This window comes from Phaseolus vulgaris, chromosome 3, assembly GCF_051622355.1.
Source record: "Phaseolus vulgaris cultivar YP4 chromosome 3, ASM5162235v1, whole genome shotgun sequence".
NCBI lineage: Eukaryota > Viridiplantae > Streptophyta > Magnoliopsida > Fabales > Fabaceae > Phaseolus > Phaseolus vulgaris.
Genome location: NC_143500.1, coordinates 1,867,501 through 1,877,500, shown reverse-complemented (window position 1 = coordinate 1,877,500; position 10,000 = coordinate 1,867,501).

Here is a 10,000-nt window from a genome sequence, read left to right as displayed (position 1 = left end):
TTCACAAGGAGCACGATGAGAGAATGATGGTGCTGCCTTGCCCCGCCGCTCTGCCGGTGTGTGCTGATGACAAAGTAAGCGCCGACGGGCCCTTCTGCTTCGTCTACACCACTTTCTTCAAGAAGGTCAAACTCAGGTTCCCTCTCACCCGATTCAAGAGGGAACTCTTGACCGAGCTCAACATCGCTGCCGCCCAGCTTCACCCCAACAGCTGGGCGTTTGTTCGAGCCTTTGAAATAACGTGCGCCCACCTGGGTTTGCCTGCGTCGGTGGACGTGTTTTTGTTTCTGTTTGAGGCCAAGCACCCAGGCGACCGCCTGTGGGTCAGCCTGAATGCCATCGCTGGGAGGTCCATTTTCACCATCTTCCAGCAATCGTACAAGGACTGGAAGGGGAAGTTCATCCAAGTACGTGCAAACGATAAAGACACTTCCCTTCTCGACGGCTTCCCCTTGTACTGGGTGGACAAGGGGAAAAAGGAGTCCAAGAGCTGCTTTAGGAGGCCCAGAAGTCCTGATAGCATGGGACCTCTGCCTATTCTGGAAGAGGGTGGCAGATGCCAACATAACATTCCTGACCCCCACCCTGATCTCTTTCGAGTTCTTTGAGGACCAGTTGGAATTCCAAATAGGTTAGGACGCTACACTCTTGTTTTGACATTGTTTCTGATACTGCTTCTGGGCGTCTTGTGCGATACGCACAAGACTTTGGTTTTTCCTTTTCTGCATATACCTGTTTTGCTGTTTCATTACCTCTTGCACTTATCTTTTTCTTCTCTGAGCTAACTCATGTATTTTCGTTTCATGCAGATACCATGTTGGGAAAGAACATGCTCGCCGACTTAAAGGCGCTCGCCCGAAACCACGGGTTGGCGACCGGTTCCCAGACGGTTCCCAACTCGGCGGTCGAGAAGGCTATCGTTCATGGGCGATCACCGCCCAAGGAACCCACCCAGCGCAAGAAGCTGGTCCTTAAGAGGCCGAAACGAAAGCCCCCAAATCGTCCAAGAGGAGGAAGAAGAGGACGACGAGGTCACAGAGGATGGCCTTGTCACGAAAAGGAAGAGGGTGGCACCATCTTCTCCACCTGCTCAACCCCCTCTTCCAACCTCACCACCACCATCAACGCCTGCTCCTCCTCCCTCATCGCCAACACCACAAGCCCCTTCATCACCAGTCCAAGCAGTTCCATTGGCCACTGCGCCACCTGCAGCTGAGGCCCAAGAGCCAAATTTCTTGGAGGACCCCCCGAGCGCCTCTACGCCACATATATCAGCAGGAGGGGGCCCCCCTTCAAACACCTCAGCTGCAGGAAACGTTCCGATCGGGGATGAGGTCGCTCATACCTCTCCAATTATAATCATCGAATCTCCGATCCCGTCGCCACGCCAAGAAGCAAACACTGAAGATATGGCTAAGGAAGGTGGCGGCGAGAACCCTCAACAAGCCCCCCTGGCGCCTCTCCAAGCCGCAAACCTTTCCCTCGAGGTCACAAGGATGTGGGAACCTCTGACTGCTAAACTGAAAACCATCGCAGAGGATATCCCATCGATTATAACGAGGGCTGTGGAGAGCTCCACCAGGAGGCTTCAAGATGATCTCTTCAACCTCAGGACTGACAACAGCACCATGAGGCTCGAGGTGGAGAAACTGTCTGCCAATCTGACGCTCGCGGAGATGGAACACTCCCGAGTAGAAGACGCGATGAGCACCGAGCTCAGATTGGCGCGCCAGGAGGCCACTGACCTCCGCCGCAGAATCCATGATCTTGCCCAAGAGAAAGTTGAGCTAGAAAGCAAAATCGTGCCTCTGCGCACCAAGGCGAGCGACCTGGAGGCTCACATTCAAGCTGACGCCGCCAAGTTGCGAAAACTGGAGCAGAGGTCGATTGACCGCGAGAAGCTACTTGGGCAAGTAGAGAAAGCGAGGGACGACGCCATGGCTGATCTCGCCGAGGCAAACAAGGAAAAAGGGAAGATGGCTGCCGAGTTGACCTAAGCTCAAACGGAATCCAAGAAGGTTGCTGACGACCTTCTTCATGCTCAAAAGACCAACGAACAACTCCGAAAACAGGTCGAAGAGCTGGAGCAACAGAACAAGGAGCTCAAGAAACAGGTTGAAGAACTTCAAGGGCAAATTGAAGAACTTAAGCTAAGCTCTACTCAGATTCTGGTTGCTGGATTCGAAGCCGCTCGGGAACAATTCGCATGCCTATTCCCTGATCTCGACCTCAGCATGGTGTCGTTAAACAACGAAGTAGTAGATGGAAAGGTCGTTCCCGCCGAAGGCTCAACCAGCTCCACCCCATCTGCTACTTTATAATTTTGCTTGTATATACCTTGTAACAAAAACTCGTGCATATGTGTTTTGAACAGTTACTTATTTCAATCGCAAAAACTTGGATATTTTCTCCCCTGACTCCTTTTGAGCGCTTTAGCCTTCTTTGTATGTTTAACTTTGTCGATTTTAACTTAGCGATTTTGCAAACGCGGCCTTTGACGTAACTGCCTCGAGCCAATTCAAACTTAAGCCATAATCGCTTTAAACAACTTGTACTCTTGAGGCACTAACCTGATCATAAGAATAGCTTCCAAGCAACAAACTGTAACTCAATCATTGGCTCGAACAACGTCCCACTCGACTTGCTTTGTAAAACAAGTCTTTCAATCTTCTCGCCGTGTTTGAACTTTTCCCGATCGCCAAGACCTCTTGGCAACACCAGCTTTTCCTAGCCTCGTGCTTTGGCAATCGTTTCTCTATCTGGGGTAGAAACGCCCTTTGGGATCTTCCTTTGCCCCCTTGAACTTCAGAGCAAAAGACCGGCTGACTAGGCGTTCTCTTCGAACCTACCTTAGCCACCCTTCAAACTTCTTCCACCCTCTTCGCCATACCTGAACTCGTTCAAGACGAGAAGGATTTTATCTTGCCTACGCTCGCATGTAAGCGAGAAGGTCTTTGACTCGCCTGAACTCGCTCATCGGCGAGAAGGACTTTTTACTCGCCTGAACTCGCTCATCGGCGAGAAGGTCTTTAAATGGGCTTAACTCGCTCAACGACGAGAAGGACTTTATCTGGTGCCTCAACTTGCCCAGGGTGTACATCTCCTCCCCCTGGATGCACTGAGGACCTTTCTTTCTCTCGCCTGCACTCGCTCGACGGCGAGGAGGTCTTTAACTGGCCTTAGCTCGCGCAACGGCGATAAGGACTTTATATGGTGCCTCAACTTGCCCAGGGTGTACATCTCCTCCCCCCCTGGATGCACCGAGGAACTTTCTCGCCTGCACCCGCTCGACGGCGAGGAGGTCTTTAACTTGCCTCTACATTGCCCCAGGAGTTACATCTTCTCGCCCCCAGAAACACGGAGGACTTTTCCTCTTTCTCGCCTGCACTCGCTCAACGGCGAGGAGGTCTTTTACTTGCCTCAGGACGCGCGAGGGCGTTGAGGTCTTTCATCTGGTGCCTCCGATCGCCGAAAGACGATGAGGACTTTGTAAACTTAACTGGTGCCTCTAATCGCCGAAAAACGATGAGGACTTAAAAACTTAACTGGTGCCTCTAATCGCCGAAAAACGATGAGGACTTACAAAACTTTTTGAAAATAGCGCACATGCAATCTGAAAACACCTTATACTTCGAAAACTCTTCTTTTATTGGGTAGCCTCATTAAAAACACTCCTTAGGGAAAAAAGAGTGCCCCCTTCAAACTGTTTTAACAGAGACATTGTAATATAACATTGTGTTTGTCTTTACTTACAAAGCTCTTAACTATAGTACAACTTCAGGTGTGTGGCGTTCCAGGTGCGAGGAATCGCCCCTCCCTCCTGCGTCTCTAAGCGGTAGGCCCCGTTCCCGAGCGCCTCGGTTATTCTGAACGGTCCAGTCCACTTGGGTGATAGCTTATTCTCCATCTCGTACTGGTGGGCCTTCCTCATCACCAGATCGCCTTCTCTAAACTGCCTTGGCATCACCTTTGAGTTGTATCTTCGCTCGATCCTCCTCTTCACCGCCTCAGCCTTCAGCCTCGCCTCTTCCCTGACTTCATCCAGCAGATCCAGGTTCAGCCTTCTCTCTTCATTCGAGTCTTCCTCTACAAAGTTCTGGAATCTCGGCGAGCTCTCCTGGATCTCCACCGGAATCATGGCGTCACACCCATAGACCAAGCTAAACGGGGTCTCATGGGTTCCTGACTGCTCGGTGGTGTGGTACGCCCAAACTATACGGGGCACCTCCTCAGCCCAACTTCCCTTGGCTTTCTCAAGCCTTCTCTTCAAACCTCTCAACAACACCCGATTAGCTGATTCCACCTGGCCATTTGTTTGGGGGTGCTCGACGGATGCAAACACTTGTTGAATTCCCACCCCTTCGCAAAGCTTCTTCAACAGGTGGCTTGCATACTGCGTCCCATTATCTGACACCAGGCGCTTAGGCACTCCAAACCGGCACACGATGTTCTTCCATACAAAACCTTTGACCTTGTGTGCGGTGATCTGGGCCACTGGTTCTGCTTCAATCCACTTGGTGAAGTACTCAATCGCCACCACCAAGTACTTCATTTGCCTGATCGCCAGCGGGAAAGGTCCCAGGATGTCGATTCCCTAAGTATGAAACGGCCAAGGGCTATAGATCGACTTCAACTCCTCGGGAGGCGCCTTATGCCAATCGGCGTGCTGCTGGCATTGTTTACAACATTGGGCATATTTCTTGCAATCTTCTCTCATGGATGGCCAGTAGTAGCCTGCACGGAGAGTCCTCGCGGCCAGAGCTCGACCCCCGACGTGGCTTCCACATATACCTTCGTGGAGCTCTGCCATAATTCTCGTGCACTTCTCGCCGTATATACATTCCAGGAGTGGGTGGGTGAACCCAAACCTGTACAGATCGCCATCAATCAATGTATACTTGCTGGAATTTTTCTTTACCTTCCTGGCTTCTGTTGGATCTAGCGGGAGGAGGCCATCTGCCAAGCACCGCTTGTACTGTGTTATCCAAGTGTCTGGCTCATGGGCGGCGTAGACCTGCATCACGTCCACCTTCTCTCCTCGACATGCTCTAACTCTCGGCGATCTCAGGGTTTCTTGCGTCAAAGACTTATGGCTACTCGTTGCTCTCTCCGTCGACTTGCTTATCTGAAGGACCAGGTGATCTGCTACAAATGCCCTCGGCGTCTTCAGAGTTTCTTGAATCACCGTCCTCTGCCTACCCCCCTTGCCTGAGCTGGCGAGCTTAGCAAGCAAGTCAGCTCGGGCATTCTGCTCTCGGGGCACATGCACTACTTCAAAAGAGGCAAAGGAACTCTTCAATTCCTGCACATACGCCAAGTAAGCCGCCATTTGTGGATCTTTAGCCTGGAACTCGCCTGTTACTTGCCCTGTGACTAGCAGCGAGTCACTCTTAGCCATCAGCACCCTAGCTCCCATCTCCTTGGCCAGCAAAATTCCGGCGATCAGCGCCTCATATTCTGCTTGATTGTTGCTGGCTTTGAAGGCAAACCTCAACGATTGTTCGATCAGCACGCCGTTGGGCCCTTCCAATATGACTCCAGCCCCGCTGCCCTGCTGGTTCGACGATCCATCCACCGAGAGTACCCAACGGAAACCGTCTCCTTCAACCCGCGTCGCCTCTGACGAGAGCTCGACCACAAAATCTGCAAAGATTTGCCCCTTGATCGGGCCTCGGGGCTCATATTTAATGTCAAACTCTGACAACTCCACTGCCCACTTCACCATTCTTCCCGCAACGTCAGGTTTCTTCAAGACCTTCTGGATGGGCAGGTCAGTCATCACCAGTATTGTGAAACTGTGGAAGTAGTGGCGCAACCTCCTCGCCGAAAACACCACAGCCAGCGCAGCCTTCTTCAGGGCCTGATATCTCGTTTCTGGGCCCTGCAACACTTTGCTCACAAAATAAATAGGCCTCTGAGCCTGATCTTGATCCTGGGCGAGCACCGCACTCACCGCCCTCTCAGTCACAGCGAAATACAACCTGAGAAGGGTTCCCGCCAGCGGTTTGCACAGAACCGGCGGGCTCGCCAGATACTCTTTTAGCTTGACGAAAGCTTCCTCGCATTCTTTCGTCCAAGCGAACTTGTTATTGCGCCGCAGACATTGAAAATAGGGATGCCCCTTTTCTCCGCTAGCTGACACGAAGCGAGATAGGGCTGCCATCCGACCTGTCAGCTGCTGGACCTCTTTCACTGTAGCCGGGCTTCTCATTGCCAAGATGGCGGCGCACTTGTCTGGGTTGGCTTCTATTCCCCTTTCGGTCAAGAGAAAACCCAAAAACTTTCCAGCCTCCACGCCGAAAATGCATTTCTCCGGGTTGAGCTTTAGCTTGAACTTGGCGATCGTCGTGAACAATTCTTCCAAGTCTGCAACGTGCTTGCTTTTCTCCTGCGAGGTCACGACCATGTCATCGACGTAGGCTTGCACGTTCCTTCCCAGCATTGGTGCAAGTACTCGGTCCTTCAACCTCTGGTACGTGGCCCCCGCGTTCTTCAGCCCAAACGGCATCACCTTATAGCAGTAGCACGATCTCTCCGTCATGAAGGCTGTTTTTTCTTCATCCATGGGATGCATCTTGATCTGATTATAGCCCGAGAAGGCATCCAGGAAACTCAGCAGCTTGCACCCTGCAGCACTATCAACCAGGGCATCAATGCTTGGTAAAGGATACGAATCCTTTGGGCAAGCTTTGTTCAGATCGGTGAAATCGACGCACATGCGCCATTTCCCGTTGCTCTTCTTCACCAGTACAACATTCGCCAACCATTCAGGGTACTGGACTTCCCTGATGTGGCCTGCAGCGAGGAGTTTCTGTGTTTCGTCCCTAATCGCCTGCCTCCTCTCTTCATTGAATTTTCTTCTCCTTTGTCGCACCGGTCTCACCATGTTGTCCATCGCCAGATGATGGCACAAGAAGTCGGGATCGATCCTGGGCATGTCCGAAGCGGACCAAGCAAACGCGTCCAGATGCCGCTCAATCACCTTGGCGATCTGGTCCTGGAGATCGACCTCCAGAGATCTTCCGAGCTTGAAAACTTTCCCTCCGATCTCCTTCTCGAGCCACTGCTCGATAGATTTGGGCCTGGATTCTCTGGCGATCACCGCCTTGGCGATTCCCAGTTCTCTCGCTTCCTCGGGGCGATTCCGCGCCTCTTCCTCCTCCAGGCCACCATTTCTCTCCCCTAGCTCAGCGTCTATCATCTCTACATCCCTTCCAGCGGCCTCCTCTGATACCGGCGGTCTGGGCTTCACGCCGGGAGGTGGGGTGGTTGTTACATAGCTCACTGATCTTTTGTTTTTCAGGCTATTCTCATAGCACCTTTTCGCTTCTTTCTGGTCCGACTTGATCGTGATCACCACCCCCTCCATGGACGGCAGCTTCACCTTCATGTGCCGAGTCGATGGAATGGCGCCTATCCGGTTAAGAGTGGGCCTACCCAACAGGATGTTGTATGCTGAAGGGGCGTTTACGATGAGGTACTTGATTTTCTCCGTCCTCGACCCAGCCTCATCTGTAAACGTGGTTCTCAGCTCAATGTACCCCCTGACCTCCACCTGGTCACCAGCAAACCCATATAAGCACCCTCCACAGGGCCTTAGCTGGTCAAGGGGCAATTCCAGCTGCGTGAAAGTCGGCCAGAACATCACGTCTGCCGAGCTTCCTTGGTCCACCAGAACTCGGTGGACCTTCCTCCCTGCTGTTATCAACGAAATAACTATGGGATCGTTGTCGTGAGGCACAACGTCCCGAAGATCCTGCTTTGTGAACGTAATGTCCACTTCCGGCGAGTGATCTTCAAACATGTCCACTGCCATCACCGATCGCGCATAATTTTTCCTCTGCGATGCGGTGCATCCACCACCTGAGAAACCCCCTGCAATGGTGTGGGTCTCCCCGTGGATTGGCATCTCGTGTTGCTGGGCTTCTCCACCTGCTGGTTGGGAACTCGACGCTCCCCCCGTCCTTCTATCCAGCAGATAGTCGTTTAGGAACCCGCTCTTAACCAGATCGTCGAGCTGGTATCCTAAAGACAAACACGAGTCCAGGTTGTGGCCAAAACACTGGTGGAACTCGCACCAGGCGTCCGGCTTTGACCCCAGCACCTTGTCTCCCACCTTCTCGGGCACCTTCAACCTAGCAGGTATGTTAGGGATAGCGATCAGGTCCGCTAGTCCCATGACAAATTTGTGCTTAGGCGGGCGATTGTATTCCCGGCGTGCTGGTTGTTGGCGTGCTGGTTGTTGGCGCGCTTGGCTTCTTCCCTTATTTCTCCTATCGTAAGGATAGCGAGTCCTTTGGTCTTTCCTGGCCGCCGCCGCCGTTTCCAGCACCCTCTGCGGCTGGATCCTGGTCTGGGCACGTGGCCTGGCGGGAGCCACGCTGCCTCTCTTCTCGGCGACTTCACTCTCGTCGGCGATGTGGGCCACCGCAAGTTTCCTGACTTCAGCAAACGTCGCTGGATGAGCCCTGATCAAGGCCTCGCAGAATGGCCCTGGCTGCACGCCCTTTTTGAAGGCATAGACCAGCATTTCTTCATCCTTGGCCGGCGATCTGACCATCTGCGCTCCGAAGCGATTGAGGTAGTCTCTGAGGGACTCCCCATGGTACTGCCTTATATCAAACAGATCATAGGACACCCTCGGCGGTGCCTTATTCACAATGTACTGCTCGACAAAGATTTTCGAGAATTGTTGAAAATTGGTTATGTGGCCATTAGGCAGGCTCACAAACCACTCCATCGCCGTTCCCTGGAGCGTACTCACGAACATCTTGCAGTAGACGGCATCTGACCCTCCCGACAGCATCATCTGCGTGTGGAACGTGGTCAGATGAGCCTCTGGATCCTCCACGCCGGTAAAAACAGCTTTAACCGGAACCACGCTCGTAGGAATTGGCGTGTCGGTAATCGCCTGAACAAAAGGCATCGGGAACACACGAGGTGGCGTCGACGGTGCCACCTCTTCAGCAGAAGAACGTCCCTGCTGCTCCTGAAGAGCTCGACGCAGCTCCTCAGTTACTTTGCTGAGCTCATCGTTCCTGGCGCGAGAGGCGACCAGGTCCTCATGTATCCTTGCCTGCTCTACGCGCGAGGCTTCCACAGTTGCCTGCAACGCGCGCATCATCTCTGCCATCTGCGCCATGCTCATGGCGGCGTCGCCTTCAGCTGCGATAGGCGCCACGGGACTGGAACGATTGCTTCTCATTTTTCTCATTAACTTCAGCGAACCACAGAGATACAGCAAACAACACTTCAACCACGATCGAATCAGCGATCAACCGGAGAAAACTCAAGAAACTGCGCAAGAACTTCAAGAACACCGCAAACCTTCGCAGAAAATCACAGCTTCACCAAAAACCACCGTTTCCCCGCGAACAACCAAACAAACGAAAGAACTCGAATCCACCGAACAGATTGCGTGCAAGCAACAAAAAACCTCACTCCACCGGTCGAAAAGCCAAACGAACGGTTCAAAACGCAAACTTCACCGAACGAAACTCAAAGAAACTGCGAACGACGGTTGCACCAGCACACAACCGCGCAGAAGACCTCGAAAACTTCCACGAACTCACGCTGTGGATGGGAGCAAGTTTTACACGGCCCCACGGTGGGCGCCTAATGATCCTGCCTGTTGACCGGAGCGCTGGAGAATGCCTCGTCAAAGGATCGACGTGCGCACCGCTTCTCACCTCCGTTCCTCCTTGGGATCTATCTCAAGAACCTGCAAAGAAACGATACGGCGCCGCTGCGGCCGATCGCACTCCGACGCTCAAGTCAGTGACGGTATCACCAAATACTAAGAACGAGAACCGTGCAAATCCTCTCTCACTCGCAAGCGTAAAGTGTATGAACTGAACGTGCGTACCTCAGAAAGTTTGTTAAGAGCTCTTATATACCTGGTGACTTTCTCTCTCCTGGCAGTTGCAGACTTGGACACGTGGCCCGCATCCAACCGTACACGTGCCATCATCTGGAGGCTCCCTGACTTGGCGCTGCTTCT